Genomic DNA, 8393 nt, shown 5'->3' on the forward strand with positions numbered 1-8393 from the left:
TCTGAATGAGATCCTTGCTGGGTAGAGTATTCTTGGTTGTAGGTTCTTCCCTGTCATCACTTTAAATATATCGTGCCACTCCCTTCTAGCTTGCAGGATTTCTGCTGAGAAATCAGCTGTTAACCTTATGGGAGTTCCCTTGTATGTTATTTGTCATTTTTCCCTTGTTGCTTTTAATAACTTTTCTCTGTCTTTAATTTTTGTCCATTTGACTACTATATGTCTTGGCATGTTTCTCCTTGGGTTTATCCTGCCTGGGACTCTCTGCACTTCCTGGACTTGGGGAGCTATTTCCTTTCCCATGTTAGGGAAGTTTTCAACTAGAATCTCTTCCAGTATTTTCTCAGGTCCTTTCTCTCTCTATTCTCCTTCTGGGACCCCTATAATGCGAATGTTGGTGCATTTAACATTGTCCCAGAGGTCTCTTAGGCTGTCTTCAGTTCTTTTCATTCTTTTTTCTTTATTCTTTTCCACATCAGTGATTATCACCATTCTGTCTTCCAGGTCACTTATTCACCCTTCTGCCTCAGTTAATCTGCTATTAGTTCCTTCTAGTGTATTTTTCATTTCAGCTATTGTGTTGCATATCTCTGTTTGTTTGTTTTTTAATTCTTCTAGGTCTTTGGTAAACTTTTCCTGCAACTTTCGATCTTTGCATCCAATCTTTTTTCAAAGTCCTGGATCATCTTCACCATCATTATTCTGAATTCTTTTTCCAGAAAAGTGCCTATCTCCTCTTCATTTAGTTGTTTTTCTGGTGTTTTATCTTGTGCCTTCATCTGGTACAAAGTCTTTTGCCTTTTCATTTTCTCTGTCTTTCTGTGGCTGTGATTTTCAGTTCCACAAGATGAAATACTGCTGACACTGCTTGATTCTGCTGTCTGCCCTCTTGTGGAGGAAGCTGTCTAGGAGGCTGGTGGGTGTTTCCTGATGGGAGGGACTGATGGTGGGTTGGGCTGGGTGGGCACAGCTCAGTAAAACTTTAATCCGATTTGGTGGGTGGAGCTCAGTGACACTTTAATCTGCTTGTCTGCCAATGGGTGGGGCTGTGTTCCCACCCTGGTGGTCGTTTGGCCTGAAGTGACCCAGCACTGGAGCTTAGGAGCTCTTTGGTGGAGCTAATGGTGGACTCTGGAAGGGCTCATGCCAATGAGCACTTCTCAGAACCCCTGCTGCCAGTGCTCCTGTCTCCTCAGTGAGCCACAGCTGCCCCCCAACTCTGCAGGCAACCTTCCAACACCAGCAGGTAGGTCTGGTTCAGTCTCCTGTGGGGTCACTTCTCCTTCCCCCTGGGTCCTGGTGAGCACAGTTTTTTGTGTGCCCTCCAAGAGTGGCGTCTCCATTTCCCCCAGTCCTGTGGCGGTCCTGCAATCAAATCCCGCTGGCTTTCAAAGTCTGATTCTCTGGGGAGTCCTCCTCCCATTGCTAGACCCCCAGGTTAGGAAGCCTGATGTGGGTCTCAGAAACCTCAGGACTTCTGTGGTATAACTGTTCTCCAGCTTGTGAGTCACCCACCCAGCATTTATGGGATTTGATTTTAATGTGATTGTGCCCCTCCTACCATCTTATTGTGATTTCTCCTTTGTCTGGATCTGGGGTGGGTTTTTTTGGTGAGTTCCAGTGTCTTTCTGTTGATGGTTGTTCAGCAGTTAGTTGTAATTCCATTGCTCTTGCAAGAGGGAGTGAGCATGTCCTCCTACTCTGCCATCTTGATTACTGTACAAGTGATTCTGTATATCATACAGAATATGTATTTTGAATCCAGTTTTATTCATTTAACACCATATGAATATAAGCATCATCTTAGCATGTAATGATGTGCTTAAACATTTCCTTATTTACTTAAAATCTAGGTTTTTTCCACTTATTACCCATGATAAAAAAAAATGCTATGAGGAAAAGCTTTACACTTAAAGGTTTCCCCTTATATATATATTTTTTGCATTTCCAATGACAAATTCTCATATGTGGAATTATTGGATTAAACACAGTTTTACCTACTCAGTGTTATCAGTACGCTTGCAACTACTTTCCAAAGGAGTTATACTAATTTATGTTCACATGACCATTGTTTGACCATAAGTCTCTCCTTATTATCTCCATAATTATTGGGTTTTTGTTTGTTTACTCATCATATTTTGCCTTTATAATAGGCAAATACTTTTGAATAAAAAATAAATTTAGCACCCATTATCTATTGAATTCATACAATAACCTTGCAAAGTCAACAGTCTACAGATAAATATATACCAGGAAAGATATAGTGACTTCCCCAAGTTGGTACAATATTATCAGAGCTGGAATTGGATTTTGCCTCTTTTGAGTCCAGACCTGTTGTGTGATTCTTTCTACCACAGCTGCCCCTTAAATAACCAGATGGGTCTGGGCTAATGAGGCTTCCAAGAGAAGCTTGGAGAGACTCTGTGGTTGGTACGTATGAAAATGGAATTGATTGGCAGGACTGTCCAAGTGGCTTTGTTCCCTAAAAAACCAAACATTACCTCAAACAGAGTGAATTTTTGATTAATTTCCACGTGTTGTTTCACCCTCCCACATGTACATTAAAGAGATTAAAGAAGAAGAAGAAGCATGTTTTTCAACAGTGCCCAAGTGTTGGAGTATTTTAACTAAACTCAGAAATACATAAGTAATGCCAGTGGAAGCTGCTCATGCATGTGTGAGGCAGAGTGTGGCCTTTTGACTTCAGCCTATGAAACACAAGGAAATTCGTAGTTAAAATGTCACTCCTAGCTCTCCAGCCAAGATAGGAATGGCCCTGGACACAAAACATGAAGGACAAGGCCGCCACAAGGCCCAGTAATCTGTTGGCATTATAGAGTAGGGCAGGCAAACCACAGTAAATCAAAGTCTCACCTTCATTCTTTGAAAAGCCAACTGGATGAAAGTATCTGCTTCATTCTTTAAGGTGAGACGTCTGGTTTTGCTGGAGCGTGGTGTGTGGAGAAAATGAAAAACACCTCCCAGCAGGAGGGAATTTGGATGCCCCAGGTACCCATTTGGAAGGTCATCTTGGAAAATAATTTGGGACCATGTGGCTTTCCTATTCTTTGCAGGTGTGTAAAGAAGGAAAATCCAGTTTGGGGGGCACAGTCACGTAAAATGGCTGCATCTGCCAACTTTGGCTCCAACGAGTGTGGCTCGGGGCAGAGCATTTGTGCTTCCATTCAGCTGGAAGCTCTTAGGGTTTAGAAGGTCCCCTGTGAGGAGCAGGAGGCTGAATTGTGAAGTTTAGCAAAACTCAGGAATGAGCTCACCTCACCTCGGTTACAAAATCCCATTAATCTCTATTCAGACCACCATTGAATATACTTTAAAAACAAAACTATAACAAACACCAGTATCTAACTCATAAAGCTAAGACTCTGAACGTGGTTAGCAGAAAGAATGTCTTGTTAACATCATCTGACTTTTTTTGGATGATCGCAAAGAAGGATGTCTTCTTTAAGCATTCAGATAATCTCCTCTAGAGGCATCTATAGGGAGATGAAACTGCTTTGGTGCATCCTTCAGTGCTGAGAAGGCAATTTAAATTAACCCTGCCTTTAAGGAGAAAAGTTGGGAACAGCAGGATGCATTTGTAGGGATGCAGAGAAATGAACGGCTCTCTGGGTCCCTCGTTCTGTAACCAGATTTTAATTTTAATCACTGAGGCATCCTGAAAAAACAGTAACAAAAAGCAGCTGGAAAGCAGTGCTGATTTCAAAATCACATAAAGACATCTCCACTCCACCAACATATTTTCATAGCCTTTTGCCTGAAAGACCAGACAATACATATGCATCTCGTCCAGAGTTCAGCCTGGAGCAGGGTTCTTGTTTTGCTGGTGGCATTTGAGAGAAGACATGCTGAGTTGAGTGCCAGGGGCATTTTCCCATAGTCTAGTCTAAACGGCTATTTTCTCTGATGTGACTAGGATGTTTTCTGTCACCTCCAAACATTACACACTGAGATAGCATCACTTCCAAGGCTTGTAGCCTCTGTGACAGTTAGGAATGCAGGAAGATGCAGGCGGGGTTGGACGAGAGAGCTGGACTGCTCCCACTGGGCCAGGCCAGGAGGCGGAGCTGGGGAGGAGCCCCCCTCATTCTGCCCTCTGCAGTTTTTGGAAGGCTTTCCTCGGGTTTTTACTACTGGGTGGTCCCTCGGGCCTCCCACTACATTCCAAATATTTCCAAACTTCTCTCTGAGAGGTGGCAGTTCTACCCTAGGAGTGGACTCCCCCAGCTGGGCGGCAGGCTGGGTGGTGCTGGCTGCCCCTTGGGCATAGCATTCCTTTTTGCTTTCCCCCTTTGCTTGCTTTGAAGTCAGTTTGAACAAGAGTGAACCTGAAGTTCTAAGATTCTGGGTACAGTGGATTTTTTTTTTGCAACCCCTTATGTGTGCATGCTCCGTGGTCTCCAACTTTCTGGATGACTCACCAGAATCAGTAAAAGATGTTAAGCAGATATTCCCGATACTGTTATTTGCTTATAGATACACATGTACTATTGAACAAATACATTATTAGTTAAAAACAAACAGAGAATGCTTTTTAAGGTGAGACAATATGAAGTTGTTTTCTCGATGGCAAAAAAAAACCTTTTTGCTTTTACTATGCTATTAATGTTGTATGCTCTTTTTTATATTTATATGCTTCACTTAAAAAGCTTGCGTTCCCACTTTGTGATTTGATTCAAAAGTCTGATTCTAAGCACAGTTTATTTTGATTAGTGACTATTGCGTCTGAAAGCAATGCTACAAAGATATGCAAGAAGCACATTGTTTGTAATGACTTCATCCTGACATGTGTTTGGCCACATCCAGCAATTAGGCAAAAGATTGAATGTTTATTAACAAATTTCCATCTTTTTGGCATCAATCAACTGCTCTAATAATCTAATGAAAATGTGCTTCCCATTGGCCAAATCAGAGAAAGTCAGAAGGCAAGGAAGCCTTGTTGAAGCACCATTTTTGCAAATAGGAAATATGGATGTGTTTAAAGCCCCTTGAAATTATACATTTGAAAGGTTTTTAAATAATTTTTAAAATCTCACTTCCAAGTTTTAACAATGTGTACCTATCAGACTTTCTAACAGAGAAAACATTGTTTTCAGATTTATACAATGGTGGAAACCATTCGAAATATCCGTTTCCAGAGTGTTCTCCCCGCAGCATGAATTTCTTTTTCCGAGCAGTCACTTTCTCTCTCCCTGGTACGATGATGTCAGCGTTTCCTGGGCTAGACAGATTTGGTGTCTTTATGTATGCAGAACTCACCACCAGGTTGCATATTCCAATAGCTTCTTGTCACTGTAGGAAATTTCAGAAAATGTTTTTCTCACAGTGAGATGACAGAAGGGTTCATCTCACCTGATGAACCGTTCCGGTCTGGGTCTTCTGAGTGGGATTACATTTTAGGAACAACCCAGGAAAATTGCTGGAAACAAGTGGATCCGTCTAAGCTGCTGCTAGTAACTGCTGGTGCACACGAATGTGGTAATTAGAGTTTAATAAAGACGGTATATCATATATCATATATCATGGCATGGCATGTCATGTCATATCATATCATCATATTATATCATAATAAAAGCAGAGGGAAACCAGCCATGATAGAGCAGCCACAGCAGGGAGCCCTCTCTTCCTTCCCCTAAGGCTGGAGTTGAGGAGGGAGCAGTGACACAAGACGGAGAGAACGGCGGCTCTAGGGCAGGAAGCATGGTCTGTACCTGTGATTTTGGTAGAGGGACTGTATTCGTGTCCTCAGAATGCCCTAACAAACGACCATGGTCGAGCAGCTTAAACGTGGAAATTTATTTTCTCACAATGCTAGAGGCTAGAAGTCCAAGATCAAGGCGCTGGCTGTGTTGGCTTCTTCTAAGGTCTCTCTCCTTGGTTTATACTCAGCTGTCTTCTCCCTGTGTCTTCACATGGTCTTCCCTCTGTGCACGTATCTGTGTCCAAATCTCTTCTTCTTGTAGCACATCAGTCATATTTGATTAGGGCCTACCCTAATGACCTCATTTTAACTTAATTACCTCTCTCAAGGCCCTGTTTCTAAACACAGTTACATGCTGAGGTCCCGAGGACCAGGCCTTCACATATGGATGTGGCGGGGGATGCGTGGGGACACTCCCGATCTGCGGGCCACAGGGAGGAAGCCTGGCCAATACACCTTGACGAACCTTCCCTCCGGCCCACTGGCTGCAGGTCCCTCACGTTGGCCCGCGCCAGCTGGAAGCCAGAGGCAAGGGAGCCAGCTTGATGGCGCCCCGAAGGTCAGTCTCCTGAGACCCAGAGAGTTAAAAAGAGCAATCTGGAGGAGCACACAGAGAACCCCCAGCTCACGGTGATGAATTTAGAAAGCAGCCTGCATGGACCTATAGGGTTATAAATAATTTAACATAGAAAGAAGAAAAGAAGCCAGATAACCCAGGGTGTTTGGCTTTCTGGATTGCAAAAGCGATGCTAGTTTCAGAGAATGGCTGTTAGGAGGCTTGGCTTTGTGGAAATAGTTTGAAAATCTTGCACAGCACTAGTCCTAATGAGAATTAGAAAAGACATCCCTTTGGGCAGACAAGTTGGAGAAAGGAGGCTTCAACTGGACTGAGAGGTCCTTTTGGTGAGCTCGCCATTGGCCTTCCTCAGCCAAACAACCCCTGCAGGACCCTGTGTAGCCACCCTTATCATGGACTCAGATTCAGAGTCTGCATGCCGTGGGCCGCTTTCCAGTCCCTCATCCTGAGAACAGGAAGGATAAATTTTGATGTCTTGTCTGCTCTACCCTGCAAACTGGCATCCTTCTAGTTCGCATGGGAAGAATCATGAAGCTATAGAAAAATCTAACACTAGCTCTTTTATTAAATCAATCAATTCCCCTTTGCTGGCATTTTCTGGCTGACTTGAACTTCAATAACCATTTGGTGGATCTTCCAGCTAAAGGGAGCCATTAATGGCATTTAGATAATCGCTCCTTGTTAGCACTCTGGTCACCCCATTTTAAGAGTTTGAGATTACGGGCATATTTGAGATTTCTGTATAAGCATTGGATTTTATTTATCCATCAGCCAGAATGCAGCTTATGGTGAGAAAGCTTTGCCCTGCACAACTCCAGGGGGCGCCATTTGCATAGTCATTGTAGATTTGTGTGGTGATTTTGATAATTTTCTGGCAGATGGCAGTACGAAGTTCTAAAAACAGGGTACCTCCTGCGTCCCCAGTTGTTACAAAATTGCTGGTCAGGTAAGTAGCAGGTCAGGTAGCCGCCTGTAAGGAACTGTCCTGGACACCGCAGTGGGCTGGGGAAAGGGAAGGACCCAGTGACGTCTAAGACATGGTCCCAACTTCCGCATCCAGGGAAGAGGAGGACACCTGGGTACTCCCTCGGCCTCAGCTTCAGAATCATGCCCGGAGGTACCACCTCCACCTGCCCCACCCTCTCAAGTGCTGTTGGTGATTGAGGGGTGAAAGGTCTGGAAAGAGCACATTCCACACTCCACTCAGGCAGTGGCCACATGAAGCGGCTGCAGCTTTTCTTTGGGCTGGAAGGGCTGAGGCGTGGCGAGACCCATGAGGGCCATGGCCGGGCCAGGAGGGGCGGAGCACTGCTGAGGCTGAGGGAGGCTGTGGGAACTGCAGTGGACGGTGAGGGGGGCTGGCCCAGGGGCAGCCTGGTCTGTTCCACGGCTGCCCTGGGTGTTTCTGAGCATCATGGAAACAATATCTGAGGCACCAGAGCACCGTAGCAATGAATGGCATCCTTGCTTAGTCAAGAGAACGGAGGGGAGCTCTTTTATCAGCATTCATGGCTTAAAGCCAACACAACTCTACAGGGGATTTAATACTAGTCATCCCTTGACCTTGTGCCTTCCCCCTCCCGTGAAGGCTAGACCCCTCTGCTAGGGCTCCTCATCTTCCCTGCTGACCTTTGCCAATACTCACGTCTCACCCACTGGACCCTTACTATTATTTTGTTTTGTTTTAAATCTCTTCGCATGAAAGACCGTCATTTCATCTAACCTTAAGGTCTGTGATGACCACTTTGAAAACCTTTTGGCATTATCCTGTAAAGCTGAAGCTTGGTATACCCCATGATCCAACAACACCACTCTTGGGCATATACCCTGCAGAAATACAGGCACAGATGCCCCGGGCATTTTCATCATAGCGTGTTCAGAATAGCCAAGAGCTCCCAAGTCTATCAAAAATAAAATAGACACACTTGGTATATTTATACAATGAAATACTATACAACGATAAAAATAAACAAATTACAGCGACGCAAATAAGCACGATTAAATCTTCAAGATAGGATATTGAGCAAAAGATGCCAGGCACAACAAAATATTGAATGCACAATTCGATTTATATAAAGTTCAAATATGGACAAAATG

This window comes from Hippopotamus amphibius, chromosome 8 (assembly GCF_030028045.1).
Source record: "Hippopotamus amphibius kiboko isolate mHipAmp2 chromosome 8, mHipAmp2.hap2, whole genome shotgun sequence".
NCBI classification, from domain to species: Eukaryota; Metazoa; Chordata; class Mammalia; order Artiodactyla; family Hippopotamidae; genus Hippopotamus; species Hippopotamus amphibius.